General features: G+C 37.3%; 1 long non-coding RNA gene across 6 annotated transcripts in view; it reads left to right on the top strand.

Moving 5' to 3' along the window:
• The first annotated feature begins 5,053 nt into the window (after positions 1 to 5,053).
• Positions 5,054 to 27,917, top strand: part of LOC146443239 (uncharacterized) — a 68,066-nt gene continuing 45,202 nt past the window's right edge. For 3 of the 6 annotated variants that reach the window (XR_014846448.1, XR_014846453.1, XR_014846449.1), the window contains exons 1-2: positions 5,054 to 5,111; positions 11,251 to 11,327. This is a non-coding gene — a long non-coding RNA (uncharacterized LOC146443239). Of the gene's footprint in view, positions 5,112 to 7,722; positions 7,777 to 11,250; positions 11,328 to 27,917 lie in introns of all 6 variants that reach the window. The other 3 variants (XR_014846451.1, XR_014846450.1, XR_014846452.1) reach the window with 2 other exon arrangements.

Here is a 27,917-nt window from a genome sequence, read left to right as displayed (position 1 = left end):
TTAAATCCAGATCTTTAGTTATGGTCCTTATCATAGCCATGGAAAAGTTAGGAAGGCTGATGATGAGCAAAAGAAAATCATTTCTAGAGGATCTGTGGATCACTTTTAGTGAACATGTTACTGGTAGGGGGAAAGCAGCAGGTTATTTTAAATTCATTATTAGTTACATAGGATCAGTAACATGAAAATGAACCATACTGAGCTACTGAGAATAGCAGTGAAGCATAGCTGGCTTTTGGATGATATGTGGACACACAGTGTCTAGGGACTGAATGAGGAATTTTATATCTGCACAAGTGCTGGAGGTGTTTAGGTTTGTACTCAAAATTTGCCACTGCTACCAGCCTCTGTTTAGAGCTGATGTAGTTTTGCCACCCGTAGCTGTGACATTCCAATTTGCATTGTAATCTTCAGAGCTAAAATTCCATAAGGGAATAAAAAATAGCAGATGGAGTCATGTCATTTACACTGAATACTGCAGGAAAGGCAGCCAGGTCACAGCAGATCGGGGGGGGAAATCCATTTTTGTCTCTAAGCAGAAGAAAAAATAAATCACAAATAGAAAGGGATTAATTTCTAAGGGACCAGCTATTAAATGTAGCATGGAAATTGGACTCTCTCAGAAGTTTGAAGAATTTAACTTGACAAAATATATGCAACGGTGAATTATTACTTTAAACTCCTAACCCAAGGCTGCAGTGCAGGGATATAGAAGGTAGAAATTAATTAATCAGCAATCTAAGCTGAGAGCAATATTCACTTTTAGATGCCTGGTGAATAGAAGTAAGGACAATAAAAGGACTTACATAAATTATAGGTCACTGGAGAAAACAGCACTCAAATCTGTGAAGGTCTCAATGTTAAATGCAGAAGTGGTGTAACAAGATAAATAACAACTGTTTAATGATAGCAGGAAAACAATAATAACCTACAATCAGATGGATAATAAATTATGGACAGATGGTAGTTTGAATCTTCAAATATTTCACTGTCCCATCTGCTTTCATCCTTTGTTATAATTTTAAATTGGAATCCAAAAAATAAGTTTTTATTACTCCCTTTTTTCCACAAATACATTATTAGCATCATGTTGTGTGAATCTGTTTCATAGTTTGCTATAATACATCACCAACAGCCCTTCATATTATGAATTTGCAGCACTGGAAAAAGACAGGGTAATTTTGGTTTTGTACATTTTTGTCTTATAAAATTTCATTAAACAAGACTTCCTCTGTAAAGAACATTTTTGTTGCAGAAAACATATCAGAAATTTCTCCTCAGTCAAGCAGTGGTATGACTTTGAAAGTAAAGTAGATTTTCCTGTCCAAATAAATATATTATACAAACACAGTAGGTACGTTGTCAAACAAATAGCATTCAAGGACAAAGTGTATATGCACATTCATTTAGAGATGCTCTGAGAATTACCAAGAAATATTTAACTTCATGAGCCCAAAATGGAGAATATTAATTTTTCTGACTTGTGTTTAAAGGAAAATTTCACCCTCAAATAATGTAAAACTTGTTTTTTTTGACATAATCTTTTCTATGCTTTCACATGTATCATTTGCAGCTAGAGGATGCTGATTCTTAGTCTTAATCTGATCCTACGTAAAAAAATGAAAGGAAAAAAATAAACAGGGCCACTTTCTAGGAGTTCATACAAGGGGTAAAAATAGTAGGAGAGGGCACATTCTTTGTAACACGGCTCTCCCTAGAAGACAGGTGGGTACAGAAAGAAAGGGAGAACTTCAACTCATTTGAAGCAGGCTGTCCATCAAAGGCACTTGAAGTTCTTCAGACACAACCATTTATCACCACCATCCTACTAGAGGAGAAAAGGGCTTTTATAAGCAACTTAATGAGCTTAATTCTGAAATCTGACAGAGCTTAGCCCCAGGTAGCTGAGCTCTGAATGGTCTTAAATTTAACTGCTTTACAAAATTCTATCTTTTTGTAAAGCGTGTGTGGGAATTGGGAAAGGGAATTGTGAGGGCATCTGTTTTGTTTCTGCAGTATTCAAGGATAATAGATAAAGTTAAGGGTCAGTTTTCTTTGATTTATACACTTATGGCAAACTAATATGCTAATATCTTATTTAAATCAAGGCATATGGATTTGCATACTGTAGTGTTCTATATCCCATTGAGATCTTCACTGCCTCAATGTTATGTGCTCTCCTTGTGCTTCAGTTTCAAGGGCTTTTTAACCTCTAGAAGAATTTATGATGTGCTTTCCAGATGGAAAGGGGAAAAAAAAGCCAGTTTATTATAAAACATCTAAAAGAATTATTAACCTTTCACATGTGGAACACAAGACAAAATCTATGGTATCAATATCCCAGAGAAATTTGGGTAGATGAACTAAATTTTGGAATTGAGAGATTTTGAATTTCTGACATTTACACAAAGGCATTGAACAGTACAAAATAACCAGGAAGCAAGGTATATCTGTGGGGGCTTGTCTCCCCCAAGTTTTGCTTTTTTGGGGAAAGAAAATGTGTTTCAGACTTCAAACAATGAATGATAAGTATGATCAAATGGTAGTAAACAATATTCTGAAGTGGTTCTGTTTGCAAGATTTTTGCAGAAATGTATCTATTTGGTGAAAGTAGCATTGTCTCTGTGTCCCAGATCATTCAGACCAATGACATTTTTTACATGTGAGTTTTGAGAATCAATCACCCCACAGAATAAGGAAACAGATGACTAAGGAAAATAATTGAGAGTCTTAAAAATCCCCAAACCAAACAAAAATCCTCATGTATTCAGTTAGGAGCAGTCTGAAAGAAATGCAGTTATCTTTCCATATATTTTTATCCACAGTTCAAAAGATGAAACTTTAGAAAATTAAAATTTCAGAAAAAAAGTAGCCTACGTACAACAAAAGAGTTGCCAGAAGCCTAAAAGAAACTAGATTTCAGAATCTAAGAGGATTTGGGGAGAATTACAGACCATTTGAAACTCAAAGTACTAGGGAGGTTGAAACTGGTAAATGAAAGATTTATAAAACCCAGCGGAGAGACGATAGGGGGTCTTCTTTTGGAGGACTTTTAATGAGCCTGATAATGATAAAGGTGAGCTTATTTTGCAGGCAATCATTGAATTTTGTATGCTGTTGTGAATAATGAAAGATAGAAAATTAATTTGGGATTGGATCACAAGTGGACTAAAAGAGACTATTTAAATAAGTTTGGTGTAAGATGGAGAATCAGTATCTTACCTGGAATCAATGAAATTAAACAATTTTCTGCAGGTCATAAATTTCATAATCTGTTTAACTGAACTATTTAATTTTGTTGAGTATTTATTTTGTGATTATTTTTAAGATTTAAGTATAAATATGGAGAGACTAATTTTTCAGAATTTACAAATATCTGTGGCTTTCTGTGAGACTATAATACATAACTCTCTACCTTACAGATATGTATACAAGAGATTATTTTCTAAATACTTCAGTTAACCTTTTTGCATTGTTTATAAATAATTAGACATAACAGTGAGAAGAGGTGGTAATTGTATGCTGCAGTTTCTATTCTGTCCTTATGCCAGCACTTTACTCAATCAAAACTACAATAGTTTTCTAAGATCCAGCCCACATTTTCTCAGAGCTCATCTTCTTAGGAACAAATGTGGTCATATCCTGAAAGCTGTGAAGCAGGTCACAGAGCTTGACACATGCCATAGATAAGATTGTGCAGCTTGAGTTACTTTCAATCTTGCATGTTTCAAATGTAAGTTCTGACTTCATGCTCTGGGTGTTTTGATTCACATCTCTGCACTTTAATTCAATTTACCTGTTTCCTTGCTATATAAGAAAACTGACTTTTGTGCATGCTAGCTAATCATATTCACTTAACACTAATTCAGTATATTTTACCATAAGAGATGCTGTTTTGGTATAGTGTTCCTTTTCACACCCTTCCTTCTCAGAGCTACAAGTCTGCTCTCTGTCTCATCTTTCAGTATATGAAAGTTTGGATTTAACAGATGTCAGTCTCTCTCATCACCTTATTTAATGTACTGCTATTAAATCTTAATAATGTTGATCTTATTTATATGAAGAACATTTCCTAGAAATATTTTTCCATTTTTACCACAGTTCTAATTTTTTTAATGACATCGAAACTCCATTCACTTCTTCAGGAGCAACATTTCCATTTTGTCACTGGCTCTTCTGCCATGTGGAGACCATTGTCCATCCTTTTCAACTCAAATATTTTAAATTATATTTTGAAATATATTCTTGATTAACTTGTAAGCTAGACTCCTTCTGTGTATGGGTGGACTTCACATAAATCTTGTTTAAAGTCAATATTTTATGTCAGGACAGCAAAATTAAAACTTTAACTGAAACTGAGAAAAACAAAGAGAAAGAAAAGGGAAAAGGGCACCCAGAGGAGCCTTCAACAGGTCCCACCAGTCTCTGGGCAGGGGAAGGAAGGGGAGCTCACCCAGCAGCCTGGTCTCCTCACAGCAGGTGAAGCTGCTGGGTTGCGGTAACTCTGCCCTTCCCTCACGGGCACGGCCTTCCTGGGAGCTCAGCCAGCCGGGGCACCCCGCAGGCTCCCAGGGTGGAGAGATGGGAAGGAAGGCAGGGAGGCCGGGGGGGAAAAAAGATAAAAAAACAAAACAAAACCTTTTCCTAAGCTAGCTGGTAGAGCCATGAAGAGAGCAGTGCCGTGAGCGCACAACCTCACAAACCCAGTGGAGAGCCTTCTCCCGCTCCGTGTCTCTCCAGGAGCCATCAACTCCTGGCCTTTGAGCCAAGCCACTTGTGCAGCCAGGGCCTTTGGGCCGAGCCATTTAACTGACCTGCAGGTTTAACTGACCTCCAGCCCTGCCCCCGGGTCCGTCAGCCTTTGAATGACACCAAGTGTGGGCTGGGTTGAACTGACCGTTGGGTTGGCCATTAACTGACCCTAGGTGTGGGCTGGGTTGAACTGACCGTTGGGTTGGCCATTAACTGACGCCAGGTGTGGGCTGGTTGAACTGACCATTGGGTTGGCCATTAAACTGACCCCAGCTCTACCCGTGCCTTCCCGCACCACCCCCCACCCCCCGCCCCGGTCCATCTTCAAGGCACTGTAGCTGTGGGCATTAAGCAGGCAGGTAAGGAATAAAGTAGTTTCATAGTGTCACCCCAGGACAATGTCCTATAAGAACAGGCTGTGTGAGTTGTGATTGTTCAGCCTGGAGAACAGAAGGCCTCAGGAAAACCTCATTGTGACCTTTCAATACTTAAGGGAGACTTATAAGAAAGATGGGGACAAACTTTTTAATAAAGCCTGTTGTTATTAGGACAAGGTATAATGGTTTCAAACGATATATATGTTTATGGAAGAAATATACCAAAGTTTTTTTTTTATATATAATGAGGGTGGTAATACACTGGAACAGGTTGCCCAGAAGGAGGAATGTGCACCCCCCCTGGAAAGATTGAAGACCAAGGTGGACAGGGCACTGAGCACCCTGATTTAGTTGAAAATTGCTCTGCTTATTGCAGGGTGGTTGGATTATATGACCTTTAAAGTTCCCTTGCAACCCAAATGATTTTATGATTCTTTGAATATAGGAACACAAGTATTTATGGACATTTTCTTAAGTGCAAATTTCTGTGATTCAAAGTTACATATATCGAAGATAACATCTTTAGGTTTAATAATCTTGAATTATCGTTCTTCTAAAAATGTATCTAAAAGCGTTTCTGAAGCCATGTGATCTTTTCATAATCAAGCATCATGTGGAAAAGAATTCCATTACTTTGTCTTCATCATGACGTGAAGAAGTGTTTCCTCTTGCTTATTTTGAAACTATCACTTAGTTTAATTTGTTCTCTTTCTCAAGTAGGAACTTGGTACACTGTTCACCTATTGAGTGCAGCTGCTCATGATTGTGTAGACTTCTATCCCACCTGATTTTCACGCTAAGGAGTTTGTCTAGATTTAGCCTAGTTTATCTAGCTTTTTCTTCAGTGATGGATATGTCTGGAATTGTTCGTACCAGGTCAGTGAAATGCTAATTCCCAGATGGTAGCTTCTGGAAAAGACATTTTCAGGCAGTTCCAGTCCTTCTTGTGAATGATGTGTTTTCTTCCCTCTCCCTACACAATGACATTTTTATGTACTTATCCTGGCCTACTGCTTCTGCTGTGTAAGCAACGTCTCACACTCTTAAATTCTAAGCTCTGATGACCACGTAGACTGATTCTTTTTCTGGCTAACCATCTCCAGTCAACAGATTATGACTCCCACTGAAGTCTCAGAACTAATAAATGTCTTAGATTTGAGTATCAAACAGCTGTTTTAAGGATCCTTAAACAGTTTCAACCTTTGTTTCTATTTAAAGAAAGCTGTCATTGGATAGATCAAGTCCAAAGTAACAATGTGGTGATATTTGGAATACACGATTCTTAATGCTTTCAGACATGTTTTCAATGTGCAAAAAAAAAAATCCAGTCCCTTCCTCTATTTTTTCAGCAGAGATCACTTAAAAAAAACCCAACCCATTGATTATTCTGTCATAGCTTGACTTACAAAGTTGCCTCTGTACTAGATTGCCTGGAAACTGCCCCCCTGCTTCATCCTGAAAGAAGACTTACCTCTCACTGTCTCAGACTTCTTTTAAAACTGTGTGGGTCTGTGAAACAGGAGGGGAATAAGAAGACTAAGTACCTGCTGGGGAGTCCATCTGTCAGGTGGTGTTGCTAAATTAACTTTCTGTGTAAAAGTAGAGCTCCTCTTCACTCGTGAACAGTAGGTCCTCTGGATTTTCAGATGAAATATCAAATTTCTTTTCCTTACTTTGTAAAGTTGGGACTGTTTTTTGTTGTTTGTTTTTACATTGTTATCTTTTATATGGTTTAGATTTGCTCATGTTGTTTCATTATTTTCAAGGTTGCCCTGTGGTTTTCAAAACCTGTGCAAAGACAGATGATGCTTCATAAGTCAGGCATCCACTTCTGGGAGAGCAATTCATAGCATGCTAAAATAGGTATTGGTGCTCTGGATACACCATATACAGGGCAGAAAAGCTCTGACATGCAGCTTGCAAAGTTGAGTTGGGAAAAAGCAACTGAGATTTTCCTTCCAGCAGTGCTCAGATATCTCGCTAGAACAGAGGTTACATTGCTCTAGGACCAAGGGCCAGTCCAGCAGAGGCATGGCCTCACTTCCAGCCCCAAGGTACCCAGCACCTCCCTGGAAGTGGGTTTTTGGGAATTTTTACTCTTGCTCTCATAGATATTTGCTTTTTAAAGCAAATTTAAAATAGATTAAAGGTTTTTGAGAGTCGATAATGACAAATATCTGCCTCAAATATTGAACATTTCAAGATCTTAAGGATATGAACCTTAGTTGTCTTGAATTTGTTTCCTGAACTTAGATTTTTAAGATTCATTTGCATACCACTGGTTGTCCAAAGGTTTCGCTGCATGCCTGCACAGCTGTTCTGATATTCATCTCAAGGATGAATAGCAGGCAATCTTTGCCTATACTTCAGGCATCCACATAACTAAAAAATTACTTTCAGTGCCTCACTTGTGCATAACAGGGTATCTATTTCAAAGTATATACTCTCCTCACTTTTATGGCAGTTGGTCTTTTTATTATCCAAATTGTTATGCTATAGAGGTATTAAAGTTTTTGCTACATCTGAAGAAAAACAGAAAAATTACATCTGAGTTATATTTATTCCCATTGACATAGCTGCTTTCTTTTTCTAGAGGGAAAAATTGAGCTTCCAGAGATCTTGCTAGTCATAAAACTGCTGAAGCAAGGTCAGGCATTTCAATGTGGATATAAAATGTTAATAAATGGGGGCCATTGTCCCACACTCAAAAATTTATTCACTATATCAATATGGGATCATTCTTTTCTTGGTTAAATTCACCTAGTAATTTCTGACTATATTCAATGCCCAAGGATATATTTCTTTACAGTTAAATATCACTAGCTGAGCATTTTGATAGAAGAAATGCACAGTACCATTTATAACCTACACAATAATAAGTGAATAGAAAGTTGCCTCTTGGAAGAAATGCTACAAGGTATATAAAAATACAATATTCATTTTCAATTACTTACGCTGAATAGCACTGGAAGAAATCCCAATTGGAATTCTAATGCCATTTCTGAGTTTCTTCATTTTTGCTTCTCTAAGAACATAAAAGCAATGATGTATTGACAGTTAAGGCAATGCAAGATAAATACAGTGTTAGCAAAACCTTGAGATGATCAAAGTAAATTTTGAGAGCACACACTTCTCTATATTTTGTACCATTCAAGACATATTGTTATAATAAATATCTTTCCCAAGGCATCAGTAATTACAGGAGCATGCAAGTAAAATAATCATTGCCCCTACTCCCCTGTTTTAGTCTTTAAATAGAAATCCCTCTAAGGCCATTGTAACTTTGGATCAGCAACTACACTTTCTTCAAGACCTCTGTGTTATAAAAGAATGAAAGACAGAAAAAAAAAATATTTTCCTGAATATGTTTGTGTACAAATTGTATTTCTAGAAAATAGTTTAATTAAAAATAGAATTACAGTGCTTTTTGATGGGTGTTCTGATTCACACAAGTAAAATTATTCTGGAACATTTAGGGGAAAAAGGTCATACTACAACATTTGATTTAGGGAGACTCTTTTGAGCAAAGTTTGGCAAGACTGCCTAGAGACATGCTTAGAAAGAACTAAAAATTAGAGTAAGTATCAAATAGGAAGATGTTTTTCCCTCTCCCTGCAGGTAAAGTTTCAGATCTATAGGGGAATACTATATGAATGCTAGAGTATTACAGTTCTAATAGTGTATTTTTCAATGGAAGGAAATGTTGGAAAATTGTAGAATGTCAGAAATCTTCAGAGACACAAAAAATATTTAATGTTTACTGAGAACCTTTTAGAGATCAATGTACTTATCTCAACAAAAAGAGGACTGCACGGTTATTTGATCATAATTTCTAACTGCCTTCACAGGGTAAAAGTACAGGATATTAAAGAAGTATTTAATCTAGCAGCAAACAATACCAGGGGTACAAAAGATGTAAGAATTCAGGCAGAAAATACTTATCAGACTTTTTTTTTTTTAACATGGAGTGAATATCCAGTAAAGCAAAACATGAAGAAAAGAGTAGATTCCTCATATCTCAATATCATCAAAGCCAAACTGAATGCTTCTGTGGAAAATCCCAGGCTTTGGGTAAAACTGTAGCCTTGAACTAAAAATTAATCTACGTGAGTGGCCCTAATCACCTGTGTGCTTAAAAACAACTTTTCCCTCTAATTTGCTGTTCTGCCTTGGCTTGTATAATACTTACAGTTTTCAAGCATTTATTGAAATACTTCTGCTATTCAAATCAATGTATTGACAGTGATAAATGCATAAAGAAAGCTGGGAAATATTTTCAGATGTATACTCTAATTTGGATAAGTAGATGCACGAATAAAAGCTGAGATAGGGCAAGGAATTTTAGTAGAAGCATGTGAGGACACAGCAGTCTGCTGATTATACAGAACTGTATAGGTTAACACTAAAAAAAAATCCAAGAAAAAGAAAATATCATTTGATTTTCTATAGACGATACTTGACTCCGGGGGACAGCATCTTGTCATTGCAGCAGTTGACTTTCTGCTAGGTCAAGACGTATATGCAATCTCATGTCTTTGCATAAAGGGACAGATGTTTCATGCCCCAGTCTCACTACATTCCAAAATATGAAGTTGAACGCAAAGTCAAGATAAAGTCATTCCTCACAAAAAGTAAACCATCATCTTTTCTTTTCTTGGAAAGGGATCAGAGGTTCCTAGGCAAGCAGATATTTGTAGAACTTTCCAGCTGATGTTCCTGACATCTAATGATCAAATCTGAAATATGTAGTGTAGTGCCTACCTGTACATGTAGAAAGAGCCATTACTTGTCCTTTTTCATACTATATTTAAGTCATGGATAAGAATAATTTGTTTTAAAGCATTTTGGTTGGGGGCTGTTGTCCCTGGAGATTGAGATGGAATTGCCAGCAGGGTAGTGTGGCAGAATGGTCTAAAAGGTTCCGGATTTAAGGCTCCATCTTTAGGGACACAGGTTTGAATATCACTGCTGCCAGGAATATTTTCTAGGGTGGAGTAGGACTGAGTAAAGCTGGACACAGGTTTAGGTTTGGAGAGAAGTGGCTGGAGAGCAGCTCTGCAGAAAGGGATCTGGAATGCTGGCTGACAGCAGGCTCAATAGGAGTCAGCAGTGTGCCCCCAGCAAACCCCATGCTGGGGTGCACCAAATACAACATAATTAATTGGTCACAAGGGGTGATTACCCAGCAGTGCTGGCAGCTGGAGAAAACAAGGCTGAGCATCAAACTCATTCCTCTCTACAGACGCCTGAGATGGGCAGGTGAGTAGTGAGGTGCTGATCTCTTCTCCCTGGTATCCAGTGATAGGATGTGTGGGAATGGTTTAAAACTGAGCCAGATGAGGTTTAGGAAGCTTTTTTTTTTTCTCAAGAGAAGGGTCAAACAGTGGAATAGGCTTCCTGGAGAGCTTTGGAGATTGATGAGAGATTGACAGCCTGGAGCCTGTCAGTGTTTGAGAAGTACTTGGAGCTTAATAACATTCTTTACCTTTTGGTCAGCCCTGAATTGATTCAAGCAGTTGAAATACTTAAGGACATGGGACTGCTGGAGTGAGTCCAGAGGAGGTCATGGATATGATCAGAGGGCAGTAACACCTCTCCTACAAACACAGGCTGAGAGAATTTGGGTTGTTAAGCCCGGAGAAGGCTCTGGAGAGACCTTCCAGTACCTAAAGGGGGGCTCCAAGAAAGCTGGAGAGACTTTTTACAAGGACATGTAGTGATAGGACAAGACAAAATGGCTTTAAACTTAGAAGAGAGAGTAGTACTTAAAAGAGAGTAAGTTTAGATGAGATATCAGAAATTCTTTGGTGTGAGAATGGTGAGGCACTGCAGCAATTTTCCCAGAGAAGTTGTGGATGCCCCATCCATGGCAAGTGTTCAAGACCAGGTTGGACAAGGCTTTGAGTAACCTGGTCTAGTGGAAGGTATCCCTGCCCATGGCCAGGGTGATTGGAACTAGATGACCTTTAAAGTCCCTTCAAACCCAAACCACTCCATGATTCTGTGATTATATGAATGTTGTAGGACTCTTCCAACTGAAATAGTTTATTCCATTCTATTTTGTTGTGTGACCTTCATGACTTGATGCTCAGCTCACTGAGGCAATCTGCCTTCCCAACAGGAACAGACATGGAATGCCCCATGAAACACTCATCCAAAATGATTTCACACTCAGCTCAGTCTCCGAGGACAGCATGGGTAAGCAGCTTCTCCAGTCCATGCACCAGTTCTCCATTGACATCATGCATGAATTTTGAAGCAGGGCCGTCACCTAAGGGTTACTGTAAATTTCCAGGTATAGGTGTCACAAGAAACTTCATTCCCACATTTGTATTCCATGTCTGTCAGTCTAAGAAAACAGATCTTCTTGCAGAACCACTCTATATCTCAAATATTGAGCTGCCTGTCTTTGCAGGAATTACTTGAATTCTTCCTGTGAGTGTGAAATAATGCTCTCATGCAGGCTTAAATACTTACAGGAATTTGATCTCAAAATATGGGTGAGTGGAGCACTTGGTGCTTAAAATGGCAGCAAAATTGTGTTCGTGAAATTCACAGATAGATCTATCCTAAGCAATTTCTTTTATCCTTAACTCTTTCACACTCTATTTCTTGATGTCTCCTTACCTAACTGCCTACAGACACCCTGTCTTAAAATTCAAGCGATCATGTTACTGGAGACACCTTTAATTCTCTGACACCTCTACTTCTCTGACACCTCTAAATATTTTTCTTTACTGTTTGCCACAGAACCTGGAGCACCATCCCATTCCTGCCCTCCCTTCCCTCCTCTCCCCCATTCCAGATGATATCTATTTTTTTTCTTATCTTCTATCCTCTTGTTTTTCTCCACCTCCATATATGCATCTAGAGAAATATGCACTATTTTTTTGGCTGTGGAAAGTTTTTATTTTCACTTCCTTACAAAATATTTGAAAATATAGATTTTTTTCATTAATTAAAGGCCTTAAAACATCCCAAATTATGCCATAGAGAAAAAGGCAGCAAAGAACACTTTTGAAAGTACCGGGCTTGTGTTCCCTGATGGAAACTCATCCTCTTAGCCCAAATGAAAGGGGCATAGACCATATGTCTGGAATCACAGGTCTTTGTTTTGTTACACTGTGCTGTTGTTAATACGTAAACTAATAGTCCTTCAGGAAGGATGAAGACAGGGTTGGTTGTTTGGGATTTTTTAAATTAGGTATCTGCACATTGTGGTATCTCCCTATGGCCCCAGATTTGCCAGCAGTTACACAGGAAAAAGGAAGAGAGACTATGTCTGCTTCTAAACATGATACCTTCACTGTGTGAAGAACTTGTGGTGACACGAAGGGTATTTAAGTTTGGACCATAGATTCCTATTATATGGCAGAGAGTAATAACTTTAACAGTACCACAGTGCAGAAGACTCAGCACCTAAATCATGTAAGACTTTTCTACCAACAATAGTATTCTGGTGATTTCACATAGATATTTTTAAAGAAAATATAGGACAATATACTGGATTTCTTTTCTATGTTCCTGAAAAACCTTCTGTTAAGCAGCATGCCAGTATCTTCCCTATCTAGCCTGAGACATATTAATTAAGGCGTCATTATGATTAATAGCTCTTTGTGTCAGTCAAAGGTAGATAACATAGCCAAACAGCTCCAGATGTCCAGCAACTCTCCACTTTAGCCTGGTGAGCAAACCTGACTCTCAGCTCTCCTCAGATGCTTCTAATGCTCCTTTGCAAGTCTCATTCCTCAGACACAAGCACTTCTGGTGTATTTCTTACTCTTCTGATTTGTCCCAGTCTCAGTTGCTGGTTTGTAGATGTACAACATTCACCTTCCAGCTGTAACCTTCACCTGTGTATGTTGTTTTCACGTGTATTTAATCTTCAGGATGAAAGGGATTGTTGCTGTGCTGTCTGGCCACATTATCATTTCAGTCTTTATTATAGGTGTATTAATCCATCATAAGCTCTTTGGAGTCAGTGGGTCACAGGCCTAACAGGACAAAAGCTGTCTCCTGTCACCAAGTGACCATGCAAGACAGTGTTCCTACCCATCTTTTGTAATTTTTCAGCTTTACACGAGCCAGAATACTTCTGCTCTCTGATGCAGCTATATTGCAAACCATTGATTGTGCCATCCAAACAGTCTACCTGTCGTTTCATTGGGCTGGATTTTCTTGTTCTAAAATAATAAGCATTTCTCTGCTTGCAAAAAGAGATCACTAAATACCTATTTTGGGGTGCCATGTGTTGAAGACAGAGCATTTGTTTAGCAGTGGCCAAATGGACTGGCATGTCAGGAGGAGATTAAAGTTTTGGAAAGTGGAAAAAATCCTTAAATGGGTGTTATATGTCAAAGCAAAAACAAAACTAAAACAAAAAAAACAAACGCCAACCAACCAGACAAAAAGGAAGAAGAAACCTTGAGCTATTTCGTGCAATTGGATGAAAGAAACCATTAATATTTTAGGCAGAAATTGTTCCATATGCTGAGTCACACTACACCAGCACATCTACTTGTCTCAAGATTTGCTTTTCTGGTGATTTCCATTAAAATTATTTATTATTGGCAACAAATGCTCAGACTTTGACAACATGGCAGGGTGTTGCCTTTATTTTCTGCAAACTTTGGTTTTTTCATGACTGTTGCAAAGCTGCGATATCACAAAACAATTATTTTAGATGAGCAGTTGAACCTGTTTTTCTTGTGCAGTAATGTACAACAAATTCTCAAGGATATACACACTTCTGTGGGGGTTTTCATGTCAGCCAGAGCTTTAACATGCTCTTTAAATGGCTTCATGAGCATATATGTCCTATATATTTGAATGCTTTTTTCATGGGTGGCATCTTTTTGGAATGGAGTATATCATCCTTGTGTCCTTCTCATCCTTTTCCTTAGTGTCGCTGTGCATCTGGGGCTGGTACAGCCATTATCACCTCACATGTTGTTCAAAATATCTGCAAGTGTTTCTTTGCTCTTTTATTAAAACACCCCCTATATCAGTTTATTGCAAGAGGAAAATGTATAATTTTGCAGCTACTGTACTGGGTTTGAAATTGGTCAATTCAGCTGATTGATTCTGTAATCTAGCTTGCCAGGACCTGTCCTTGTTCTCAGTGAAAATGTTTTTATCAACTTGGTGCTGTGTTTTAACAATTGTGCAGATAGGATGATGCTGTCTCAAGATAAACATGATATTCTCTTGTGAATGCCTGTTAATACAAATTTTCTTATCTGCCATTTTTTCTTCCTAATTTTGATGAAACTGTTAACCCACGTGTTTGACCTAGTGATGTTTTTATAACACTTTTTTTTTGTGTGTGTGTGAATTCTAATTGAAGTTCCTTCACTAGTTTCAATATAGGCTGTTTTCAGCAGGAGCACTAAACAGAAATATGCTACTCTTGGTATTTTTGAAGCTGCCACTTATTTTCCCCCTTCAGATTTTTAAATGTCTTATCTGCTATTTTCCTAGGTGTAGATAAGAAAAGGACCTGATTTTGATCAAAGCAAATAGTTTTCTTGGACTACAGCAGTTCCCAAGTATTAGGATTTCATTCTAAGTGGAATATTTTCAGTTGGTTTCTAATAAAATGGGTTAATACTTTCAGGACTTTCTTGTCCACTGTGTGCAATAAGAGAGATGCTTGCAGGTCCTCTTCATGTTTATCTTCCTCCAAGGCATTCAAATGAATTTGGAAATCTTTTTTATTTTCAATCCTCAACATTTCTCTGAGATAAAGATAGGAATGTTTTCTAGATACTCTTCATTTATCTCTTGACTTTCATATACTGACAGGTTTTCAAACAAAACAACAAATCTTTGTTTTGTGTGGGCTATGGTTGCTTTTGACAACATGTTTTGCTGTCCTCTTTATATATCAGGAAGCCAGATTGTGACCAAGGATATAACATTTAAAGTAGAGCTCACTCTATTAAACTCAAAGCACAATAGCTTCATCAGACACACTTAGTCCAAGATCCCTTTGGTAATTAGATGTAATTAATTTTAAACAGAATTGGAAGAGGTGGGATTTATGTAATCCTGAGTTGCCCCTTAAATTCAAACCTAGGAGGCCTATGTCTAAAATTGCCTTTAGTGAATATGAAGTTTGTGACATTTTTTAGGGAATATAATTAGAATACTCGTGTTCACTATCAAGACGATATTTTAAAAATCTCTGTGCATGCCTTTAGTGACAAACTCTAGAGTATGTAGGGTTTATGTCTTTGATAAGTACAGTACATTGTTAAAGACCATACTTTGTCAATGGTAAGCTATTTTACAAAAATCTATGAACACACTATGAAAGTTTAGTTATTTTTGCTTATATTTTTGTAGGTTTAAAATAATCTGAAAGGAAAACCAAGAGGCAAATGATAGCTAAGACAACATCTCTGAAATCTGGAAAATGAAACAACCTGTGAATCTGCTTTTAAGGACAGCATTTAGGATATGTTACATTCCATTATTTTTCTCTTTTGCACCAGTCACAAAAAAAGAGGGATGTCAAGAGAAAATAATTTCACAAAGGCAATACCTCTGTTGTTGCTTTCATATTGATCTATATCATCTGATATTTCTTTCTGACATTAGCCTTTGGTCTCCAATGCATTTTAGAGAATAAAATGCTGACTATATATTTTTCAGTACACATCAGAGAAAAGTATGAACTACTTTAGGCTTTACTTAGTCTTCTGCACAGTGACATTTGAGAATCTTATGTTTTATTTCCTATAAATCAGTGTTCTTGTTAAAACAATGTAATTTTTACTGGAAGGGCTGTTTTGTGGGGGGATTTCTTTAAGACACACTTTCTTTAAAGATGATAATTTAAAACAAGACTTCATTTAAAACAAACAAAGGGTCATTTACTGAAGACTTTTTTAGCCTGTTGCAGTCTCTGCTGAGCATAGTTTTATTTCTCATTTGAATTTTCAATTAGGTGTGTTTTTAAGACAATATATATTGTTGTCTATCACATGAGCCTCTTTAAAAAATCCCATTCATCCATTAAGTTCTCAGATCTGCTGTTGCAAACTTTCTTAACAAAAGTTAATGCGTCAGAGACCTCAAAAATTATTTATTTTGCATGCTATACCTAAAACAGAAACAGGTCTTCAAAGCATAGGTAATCACTAGTAGAGAAAATCTGAGGACCTTTTTCCTGAATGTGTTATATAGAGTGCCACACGATTTTGTTTTACAATGTTTCTATTCTAATTTTTTCTTAATGGGTTATAAAACAAAGGTAATATATGAACAGTGTGCTCTAAGTCACACCAAAGATTGAGTGAGATAAATAAGTCTACAGGAAGATGACACTGAGGAAGAGCAAGAGGAAAACAAACATATATAGTAATGGTCCCTAATACAATTTGAGCTGTGCAGGATTCCTGAGACTCTTGCAGTTTTTCTTCACTGCCTCTTATTAATGTCACTTGCAAGTAACTCTGGTCAACCTTTTAACTCAGAGAAATCATTTACATTCACAAAATCATTTGCCAGGAAGACTACAGTTTTGCCTACTGGATGAAGAACTACACCCCTTCCTAACAAGATATTTGGGATAACAAGAACATTGCATATATAGTATATTTACCTATTTATGTATGTAGTGTTATCCAGCACTTAGCTTGACAGTTTTCACAGAAGGGCTTACAATAACCTGAGTGCCTCTGAGTGACTTTGGTCAGCTGAGAGCCTCTCATTTTGTGTATGAATCCAATATTGCTCACCCCTGTGTATATCACTTTACACCCATCTGCACTGTATTTTATCTGCTATTACAATATCCAGTTGCTCAGTAGATCCTTCACAATCTGCCATCATCATTAGTATCTTGAATTACTTTGCATCATCAGAAGCACAGGTACTTCTTCAATGTCGCTACTGGGCTATTTATGAAAATGTTGAACAGCACAGAACTCCACTACTGATCTCCCTACACCACAGGAATTAACATTTCACTCCTGTTTCCATTTCTGTGGTCTCAGCCATTTATTCATTACCTTTGGCCGTGAAAAAATCCTCCTGCACTTATGCAATGGCTCACTGTTTTCCGTACGAGTTTGCAAAAAAGATCATTGTGAAGACTTCTGGAAATCCAGACAGACTATATGTATTTAATAATTTCTGTCTCAGTGATTATTGACTTTGGGGGCAGAAATTCAGTAAATTTATCCTTTCCTATACTCTTAACTGATTTGCTTCATATGAAAGGGTTTTTTAATTATTTTTTTTTAATATAGGTTTATTAACTAACAATGCTATCAGCTTGCATGCATCGAGCTTTAAGTGGGAGACTACCTTCTAGATTCAGTAGTTTATATATTTCATCATTTAGTTCATTTGAAATCTTAGTTGAATACCACCCTGTACTGGTGAGTGGGTGACATTTGTTTTGTCTCTGTGTATAACCACATTAGTTCAATTTCAGGGATAGCCTCTCCATAAATCCCTCCATCCCCAAACCCATCAAGTGATTCTGGATGAAAACCTTCACTATAAAATGGTCATAAGTTAAAATAAAATATTTAACTTCTGCAAAATTATTTTGTCCTGAGTGCTCTTTTATATTTCCATGTGCTGTGTACATCAGAACAGAATCGTTATTTCAGCCTCTGCAAGGATGTTATGAAAGGAGTTTGATTTGTTTTGTTAGCTGACTTCAGAATTTTTGTCTGCCTATCACAATAATATGAGTTTATTTCTTAATGTGACCTTGGCTGATTTTTTTGGTCTTGGATGTTCTTTATAATCATATGACATCTACTTATTTTTAGTAAATGCTGATGTTTCAAGTCATCAGATTATTCCAGATCAGATTTGGTGTGGATTTTATCCATAGCAAATATGAAATGTGCAATAAATTCACATGAAAAAACAAACCAATAAAAATTCTTGTATGCACTTAAGTTATTTTATATTTCAATACACCTCAAAATCATAATAATGTCTGCTTAGATTATACTGTTTTCAGATTAATCAGTCATAAGCATTTCTAACTTAAGAAACCTCTAAGAATTTCTGAGAAAGATAATGTATCACATTCATCATTTGTCTTGAACCCAAATGCACATAGCTATGATTTTTGTCTGTGAGGATTTATAAGTATATCCATTTTGCAAAAACCATTATGCTGTCTCCCACCTTTTAAATCTTCCTCCCTGGCTACTTGTTGTTAGCTTTCTGCTGGACATGACTGCCCACAGCAGGTCTTATGAAAGTCATGTGTGTATCTCTCATTAATTTTAGTGCAAAATCTGCCACATCTGCCACTGTCATTTCAGATGGCATGAGCTAGCAGAAGTGACTTTGCCTTGAAAGGGAACAGGAGCTCTGCAATTCTTCCTCACAGCGTGCAGAGAAGCATCTGGAATAATAGTGTTTTCAAACATTTTCTCTACAGACATCTATCAGCAATATAGTACAGTTATTGAAAAGTTTCCCTGTGACCCATACTTAGTCTATATTTCATGTTCAGACCTTTAATTTTACTTATTACTAAAAAGTGAAGAATTTTTTATAATTGCATTGTTTAAGATCCCATTTTTACTTGTAAATTCAGATACAATATATTTATGGACTGTCTCTGATCATCTCAGAGAAATCCACTTACCCTGTCTTAGCGTAGGGTTTTGTTGCCTTTGATTTTATATGCAGAACTAGGGTACTGATATTCCACAATATAACTATAACTTCCATCTGAATATATGTTAATATATTTATATGTGTGTAAATATATATTTTATATATATGTATAATACATGTATACATATATATAATTAATATAATGTATAGCACACAGATATAAATAATATTTCAGTTGAATTAGTTGTTCTAAATCACTGCAATGACATCTACATGTTCACAGCCCTAGAGAAACCAAGGTCTAGCTTCTCCAAATCATGTTTATAAAACTGCCTATGTAAATAAAATGTTTAAGGTGAACTGCTAATCCCTGCAGATTACTCAAAGGTTTGTTAGAATTCCCTTCTATTTCTAGACCATATCTCTTTCAGAGCTCAAAAGGAGGAGGACTGCTCTTGGCTAACTGGTAGAGCAGAGCACATTATTTTTATTTTGACCATTCTTATTTTGACTATTTGTCACTGGCTTACAGTTTCTAATACAAGTGCCGTTACTACATTTCAAATTTCCCTTCTTTCCAAGCTGTCTCAAGTACAAAGCAGAGCATCTCTTTATCAATCATTTGGCAAGATTTTTCCCCTGTACTTCTGTCCTCTCCATTATATCGCTATACTACATGCCAAATATTCATGTCTAATTTTTTTCTTCCTGAACAAATTCTGATTCTTTTCCTGGCATTTATTTTGTTATTGAATGATTGAGGGTTGTTGGTGAAAGAGGCAATCACAAGCCAGCTGACATTGCTCCATGTCATTCACAATCCTCCCTCTCAAGTCCAGATCAAAGTAATTTTATCATACTGACAACTTCTGGATATCTAGGTTAATATAAATTGTCTGAAAGAAAAACTGTTAGTTCTAAAACATTATTCAGAGACCACTTTCAACTGGCTGGTGTCAAATCATTATTGAGGGATAAAGTAAAAAGGAAGGGGTTTTTAAAGTAAATAGAAATAATGAAGTCAGTTCCTACATTCACCCTTAAATGGTTCATATATCAATATTTAAATGGTGTCAAGTCAACTCTCAGGTGATTCATCAGGGTGTAATTGTAAAGAAGGCAGTGCTACAGCATACATAGCCCAGCTTGATATCTGGCTACTGTGTTTTACTTCCCAAAACTTTCAAAGAGCAAAGGGAAAGAAATATAATGCAAATATTTACAGAATAATCACACAAAGCAGAAAAAATATATCACAGATTTTTTCTAAAATACTTTACATTGTGTCATGTTATTATGTTAAGATACAATGTAGACATTGTTCTTAGTGGAAGCAACTCATCAGGTTTCCATGAAGGCTGTATATAACAAAAATCCAGGAAAATGGTTTTGAAAACCACATATATTTATTCTGAGCATTTGTTTTTTGCATTGAGCCATGGTTCAGAAAAAAAATCTCCCAAGAACCCAGCTCGTAACATGTCTTCATGTTTACTTGAATGGCGGATGAATAAAAAGTTCATCTTTTGAAATGATTCAGATATCGTCAGAGACCTTTGCTTTCTACCTGTTAGAGTGTATGTAGAATTATCTTCAGACTGACAGCATCCTAGTTACCTAAATGCAACTTGTGCACATGCATACATTAGAGAAAATTAAAGACCATATGGTGCTGAGCCAGTCACAATTTGTACTGTTTGAAAATAGCACACTTTTGAAGCCTGATGACAAATTTTATGGGTTTTCTCTCACTAATTTATGGAAAAATATCTCTTAACCATTTATCCCCAGAAGCACTGCCTAAGCTGAGGCTGTAAAATTTCACTGCAAGAACTATTTCTAAGTAAATCACTGTCTATAAAACATTGAAGATCTAGGGAAAAAGATTTTTCCTCTTAAAATACCTACAACAATTTTTAAATTTCCTGCCTTCTCCAGGTGATGATGTGTTTGTACTCATCACAAAGGACAACGTCCCAAGCAAAGGAGATAAACCTAGCTGTTTCTGCTAGCCCTCAGAAAGTCATGTTACTGAGGGATTCATGGTGAAAGAGGGAGTATTTTTGGCACAATTTGAGGATGTGTTTGTGCGTTCTATTGGTCGGCCAGTGTGGTGTTGGCTAGAAGTTTTCTTTAAATTGTTTATAAAATATCAGGATATAATGAAACAGAAATGTTATGCATTTCTAGGTAAAAGAAAAATGTCCTTGGTCACTTACATAAACTTTTAGAGTAACTTCTTACTTGCTTAGCACGAACAATGACATTTTGTTTGCTATCTGTGAAAGCTGTAAACCACTAAAGCAGCAAACAGAGCATTTAATCTTTGTATTTTTGCAGCAAACCAATGCTCTATACAGACTGGAGGCTCCTCAAATGAGATACTGGGACACGTGATAAGAAAATCTGGAGAGATATTCTGTATCTCCTGAGAGAGGCACAAGGCTCTCACAGCCTGCTGGCAATTTTGCCTGATCTCAGTCAGCTGTTCAAGGTGCTTGTATAGGAAAGGGAGGAAGAAAGCAAGTGTCATGATCCTTAATTAATAGACTGGCAAAGGAGTTCACTAATTGTTGCCTTGTTAATGAGTACACAGCAGCACTCTCAAGGATGGTGACTGAATCTCAGGTTTTCTGAGCTGTTACTAGCAGCACTATCTGTTGGCTTCAGAAGGTGGGGAAAATGGATTTGGATACCCTTTTAAAGATGGTTGGGGCATTTTTCTTTCTGCTTGTCTCTACGGTTGATTGGAACTTCTGTCTTATGTCACTGTTCATCAATGACAGTTTGTGCTTTGTTTTAAAAGCTGCTTGTTATTTCCCTTCTCATCTTTATGTAAGAAGAATATGGACTATATTGAAAAGCCTATTCTAAAAAAAGAGTTGCAAATGTTTTGATATTTCTCAGCTCTAGAAGTGTATACATATAGAAGTCTGTCTAATTAGAAACTTTGCTCTTGCTCTTTCATGGAATCTGTTTCACTTTGCCTTATTTTCATAGAAAGAAAAAGATAATTTGGTACTGGCAAAAATTCTATATTTTGGATCCTATATAGAAAGTATTTTGTATTTCCTTTTTGGACTATTCTAATTACAAAATTTTGAATAAATCAATGAAAAACAAAGTGTGGTCAACAAATATGTTTGCTATAAACAAAACATCTATTTATTTCACTGAGACTTTTAAGTAAACAAATTTTGCTTACAAAGTTTTGGTACATCAGTTTGATGGAATAACCAGACCAATATTTAAGAAAAACTCAGGGAGGCTTCAGACAAAGATGTTCAGTTTAGTATTTAGCTCACAAGAGAGATTCTTAAGCCTTTCTGTTCAGGAATGTGATATTCTTCCACTTTAACTCATCTGAGGAGCTTACTACAGAGTCTGAGCATATGTTCATTCTCCCCTGACCTGCACTAAGTGTAAAAAAACCAAGGAGAGAATGAGGATGCATGTTCATAAACTCTAAATGGGGTAAAAATTGCAAGAAGGCTGGGGACTAAGTCTTCTTTATTCTCTTTTGTTTTCCTCTCTACAAGTGAGTTTCTTTTAATGAATCATCAAATCATTCTCAAAGACTTTTTTTCTTTACTGTTTTGGTTTTTCAGTGTTGGTCTCAGAGTTATGCCTCATAGAAAACCTTTCCCTCCTCACTGGACATTGCCCCAGGAGGGGGGAGATAGGGAATGGCAAACAAGGAATTGAGCCCTCTGTAGCTTCCTGAGATTGCTACCCTGAGAACTATTACAAAAATTAACTTGACTGATAATAGGAGGCTTACTTGGGTGATCCAGTGAATCAAGTTAAATCTAAAAGAATCAGGATCCAGTGAGTCAGGCAGAGCTGTGCTTTCTGGCTGCTAGTGACTTCTCATATGGCATGGAAAGAGCAATCCAGGCAGTTCTCTCTTGAGATTCTTAAAAGACAAATTTCCCATATTTTTTCCCCTACCCAAAGCAGAGTGAGTAGCAATCAACAAATGGCATTAACACAAGAAGAAAAATTATTTATGTTTGTCTGTCACATAAACAAAAGAATGAACCAAAGTGCACTTGGTCTGAATCAGTAAATCTTCTGGTCTTGGCTCATAATTCTGTCATTTCCATGACATCTACATACTCCTATCTCTGAATTTTGTCCCACTACAGTTGTGTTTTGTGTGTGTATGTTATACATTATATGGTATACCATAACCACAATAGCTCATGCTTTTATTTAACCTTCCAGCCATTTGTTTGTCAAGCAGTGGCATTATTTTCTGTCAGTGGCAATAAATGCTGTATGAGCATTTTCTGATAATGTTGTCTATTTATATAAATATTAAAAAATAAAATCCCAACAATCTAGGGCTAGAACTTTTTTCTCTGTTTAATGTATATGGTAATCAGCTAGTACTTACAGCTTGTTAGTACCTATTATACATAAACTTCTCTTTCTGAGTTTTGAACAGCTTGCTGTTATTGTAATTTTCCTGAGTTTTGTATACTATATTATCTGCCATAAAAATGCCAGCTATGCACCACACAAAAGTGCTTGGTGTTGGTTGTCACTCCAAGAATTTCTCCTATCCTAGCACTGGAAAGCTATTTCTTTGTAGAGACACGTATATATTTTTTGGCGAGTCAATTAATAAGCAAAGATATCCATGTTTTTTCTTTACAGTGACCAACAAGATTACATGTAGTTATTTCTTTTAGTCATTCTATAACTTCCTACTAACAATGAGCTTATCCTGTTTCTCCTTCATCTTATAGTGAGAAGACCTTGTTAATGGCTATAAGCTTTAAGGCAGTGTGTTGGTTTGAAAACAAACCAGTGGGAGATCACAAGTCCAGATTGAAATTAAAAATAAGTGAAATAATACAAGGAAAAGCACTGACAAAGTCAGATACAACCTGACATCCTGTTAGGGTGGTGGTAGCAGTCCAACTCAAGTAGCTCAGTTGAAGCAGTGATCCTGTGAAGGTCTGGTCTCTAGCTGAAGGTCCAGTGGTGGCTCTTGTCCTCTGGGAACCCAGTAGACAGGGCTAGCTCAGGCAGTTCCAAGGCCAGGTTATATCCAGGTGGGAACACCTGGCTCCTCCTTCCTGGGCAGAGCATCCCACAATGGGATGAGATAAGTCCATGAGTCACACGGTGGGTCCCTGATGGCCCATTGTCTGTCACCTGGGGTGGGTCATTAGCAGCTGATAACAGCTAGTGGCCCACAGCTGGTGGTAATAGAACACTTAGATACATCTGTATTGCAACCTAGGACAGGCAGGTGGTCTCTTTCATCTCTAGTCTGTGCACTCTTGTTACACTCGAAGTCCTGGCATTGGGTAAGGAAGAATTTACTGTATCTGTGGAGCTAAGGATTTGTGTATGTTAATCCATTTAATGTTTTAACAGTCTAATAGTCCAAATTCTCTAACACAGAGAAGTCCTGCCTGTGTAAATTTTTATAACAAAAAAATCTGCACTCCAACACCCCAAAATTTTCCAATAGTTACCTTTTCCCCTGGTCCTGCACTTGTCCCTTCAGTGTCCTTTTAGGTCTTAAGGCCGACTTCTAGTTTTGCCAAGAAAAATTGCAGACAATGGTGTGTTTTTAATGAGCTCTAATTGTCTGGGGGTCTTTGCTAGGAGAAGGGTGACATTTATGGTGGAGGTATCTTCCTCTTTAGACCCAGGACCTGCTTGTGTGTATTGTCACACATTTCCTTGCCCCAGACTGCTGCCTTCTGGCTGCTCCCAGGTGAATGTAAATCTAGCCCTGCAGACTGCCCAGGCTCAGCTCCCAGAGGCTCTTGTTTGCTGGGCAGACGCTCCCTGGGTTTGTCAGATCCTTTGCAGAGATACTGGCACAGATCTGGCTCAGGCAGGGGAGGCAACAGATATGTGACCCCGAGGTAGGAGCTGAAACCAGCCCAGCCCAGTTCTGGGCAAGGTAAGTTCAGGTTGGTGCAGACCCTTGGTCACTCTGCTTGGAATGACAAAAGCCTTATTTATGCAGCAACAAAGAGCTTCAACCACAAGAACTATTTTTAGATATTTTTTTTCCCTCTGTTGTGTTCTTTTCTGCTGTTACATGTCTTCATTCTCTTTAAGTGATCAAGGGCTTGACACAACTGGATAATGTTGTGTGTAATAGGATGAGGAAATATTTTATTCTATTTTCAATTCAATTCGTCTTGTCAGTCTACATATCAATTTCCTGCAAAGGAGAAAACATTACTGGAGTGACCTATTAGCTTTGTCTATTTACACTGTATTGTCGGTAACTCCCTGAATGTTAATAGAATTGTTTTGATAAATTCTGTCTGGCTTCTTCTTCAAATCAGTTTGTGTCCTAAATATTTTTATGATGCTATTTCACTCAGTTCTGTTGCAGCTCTCTGATCTGATGCTGTGATGAGTTGCTCTAACAGTGCTCGTGGACCTGATTTGTTTCTGCTGTGATCTCTTCCAGCTCTGACAAAGCCTTGCAAGGTGGCATAGCCCACTCTTCTTTTTGTGTCTTCTGACAAATTATTTTGGCCTATGTATTTTGCCACATTGTCTATGGCTTCATTTTTACTTGGCTGAGTTCATGATTTGACAGACTGGTTTTTTGAGTAGTACCCTGACTTTTTGGTCTCAAAAGAAGTAGGTTATTTGACAAATTCCTACCTGTAAACTTATTCTGTGTGTAATAAACTTGAATGACTGGCCCTTTTTCTTTTTGGTCACTGACGGTTCAATTTTTTGCTTTGACCATTCTATAAATTCTAGTTAAAACAAACAAACAAAACTCAGAGCTTACTAGCCTAATTGGTATAATTGCCTCTACAGATCTATATTCCCAAATAATAGCTTTAATTATTTTTGTCCACCTTCCTTTGGCTTGTGTGTTTAACTCCAGAGTGAGCAGTGTCCTTTACCCTGAGGCTCTGTGTCTGCCTGGAAGTGCTGGTAAAGTGGTAACTATAGGTTGAACTGCAGAGTAACTCCTGGGAGTGAAAGACAGACCCAGTTCTTCAGTCTCAGTGGTTTTATACTGGTATAACTCTCTTTACCACACACAGCTGTAGTTGCAGTACTGAGCTGCAGAGCCCTGCAGGGTATAGCAGACAAAATTCCTGCTGTCACGAGGGGGAATGGAAGATGACAAGCAGGGTATGGGAAGAAGCTCCAGCCAAGCTGAAAGCAGGGTATCCTTTTACAAGATAAAATAGTTACCAAAATGCTAGCTAAAAAATGTGCCACAATTATCAGTCTAAGAAATCAACCACACTTTCAGCATGTGTCAGTGGCTCTGAACATTGTCGGCAGAGTGCATTGACAGAAGTCAAAGCTTTCCATTGAAGTGAGGAAATAGAGAAAACAAAGTGATTTCTAATCCCCATACAGCTTTTATGATTTGAATGAACTTGATTTTTTCCCCTCCACTAAGCTTTTTATTTTCTGAATAAGAATGTGAGGTTGCTTACTCAACCTTAGTTTCCCATAGTCTAGTGCCTGGGTCTCCTGTGGCACATTGCCACAGAGGTGTACTTGCAGCAGATTAAACCACATAGATCTGAATTTCATGATCTTTTACTGTTTGTCATCTCTAACATTCTTCATTCAGAAGCTGTAATGTTCCCCATGCATTCATTCCCTGATCTAAACATTGTCCCCTTGGTAGCACTGATGCAGGCAGTAGACTGAGTTGTCAGCATGGTTTGCATCTCCATTAAGAAACACAGTAGTCTATTGCTGCTCAAGGTCAGCATAGTCTTGGTGAAAGATTTTGCAATGGGAACAAATGTCACCTGACAGAGAATATGAAGGCAGGTCATCTGCTGGAGTACACATTTTTAGAAGCTGGGGTATGAAAGGCTTAACCTTGTTCCATAAATTATAATGCAGAATGTCCTCTGTGTTTTAAAACTAAACCTTTTTGTCTGAGGTCAATATTTCTACATTATTTAATAGTGAAACAAGTCTTTGAAGCACAACTTTCTTTTCTTTTTTTAATTTAAATAATAATGACATTCATTGGTTTGACTGATATTGGTAAATTCTTAAGAACTGCAGATTTTGGGTAGTAGAAATAGTAGATATTTTAAAATTCTTGAAAAGTAATAGTGTGCACTGCACTTGAAGCTCTAAATATCACAAAAAGTAGCAATTACAATAATGCCTATGGAAAGGCAATCTTTTCAACCTTAAACAAAAAAGAATCACTTCACTGTCATTATGAAGCTATTCACTGGAGTCATAGACACTGAGGTGTTACAAAAGGAATTATAGAAATTGTGTTAGTAGTAGTCATAATAGATTCATGTCTGAAATCAGTTCTGAAAACGAAGGTTAAAAAGTGATAAAAGTAGATTTATTTAAAAAGCAATAATTTATTGAAGCTCCACTGCCTTGTGGGAAAGAATGTATTTTCTTCTTATGAAAATGGAAGTTACAGATAATGTTACACTTAGAGAAAAGTTGAGACAGTATAATTTTAGAGATCTGCCATTTTTCACATTTTTCAGCCCTGATTACTCTTTGACATGTTATCTTGTGAACAAACTATTTTAAATAACTCTTGCAGTTCTTGATGGGTTTGAATATGAAAGCTTAAAGGTGCTGGATTTGAGATGAATGAATACCAAATATTGTAAGACTGCATTTAGTAAAATAATATAGGAACCTGCAGAAGGAATGAGGCTCTTCCTTAGGAAAAGCTCTTCTGTCCCTTTGAGACACTATTTTCACTCTCATAATGAGCAGTGTAAAAGAAGGGACTAATTTTGCTGCTTTGCACACAACAGTAGTCTGAAATCATGACAACCAGCAGCTATAGCAGAAACTCTTACAAAATTAATCAAGCTCAGTGATGAATTAGCAAAGCTGTAGCCCATCTAACCAGTAGGCACACAAAACTCAGGACAAACAGCTGTTTTGACATTTCTAGCTGGGAATCCTGCCCTCCACAAACATATTTGATGCTCAGACATGGTCTCTTGGCTGCTTGCAGTCGTCCCCATCTGTCAGGATGGCACTGTGCCCACACACAAGGTGGTATGTCAGCTTTGGTAGGGCATAGGTGCCAAGTAAATTCTGCTGTTTGCAAAGCTTTGCATGTGCTGGTTCTTCAGTAGGAAGCCTCTGCTCTGTCACAGCAAGGCTGCCTCTCAACATGACTCCCTACACTTGATTACACCTGTTGACACTTTCGTATCTAAGGAA

Source organism: Lichenostomus cassidix, chromosome 1Aa, assembly GCF_008360975.1.
Source record: "Lichenostomus cassidix isolate B80296 chromosome 1Aa, HeHo_3.0, whole genome shotgun sequence".
NCBI lineage: Eukaryota > Metazoa > Chordata > Aves > Passeriformes > Meliphagidae > Lichenostomus > Lichenostomus cassidix.
Note: the sequence above shows the minus strand (reverse complement) of the source record. Positions and strands in the feature narration are given on the sequence as shown.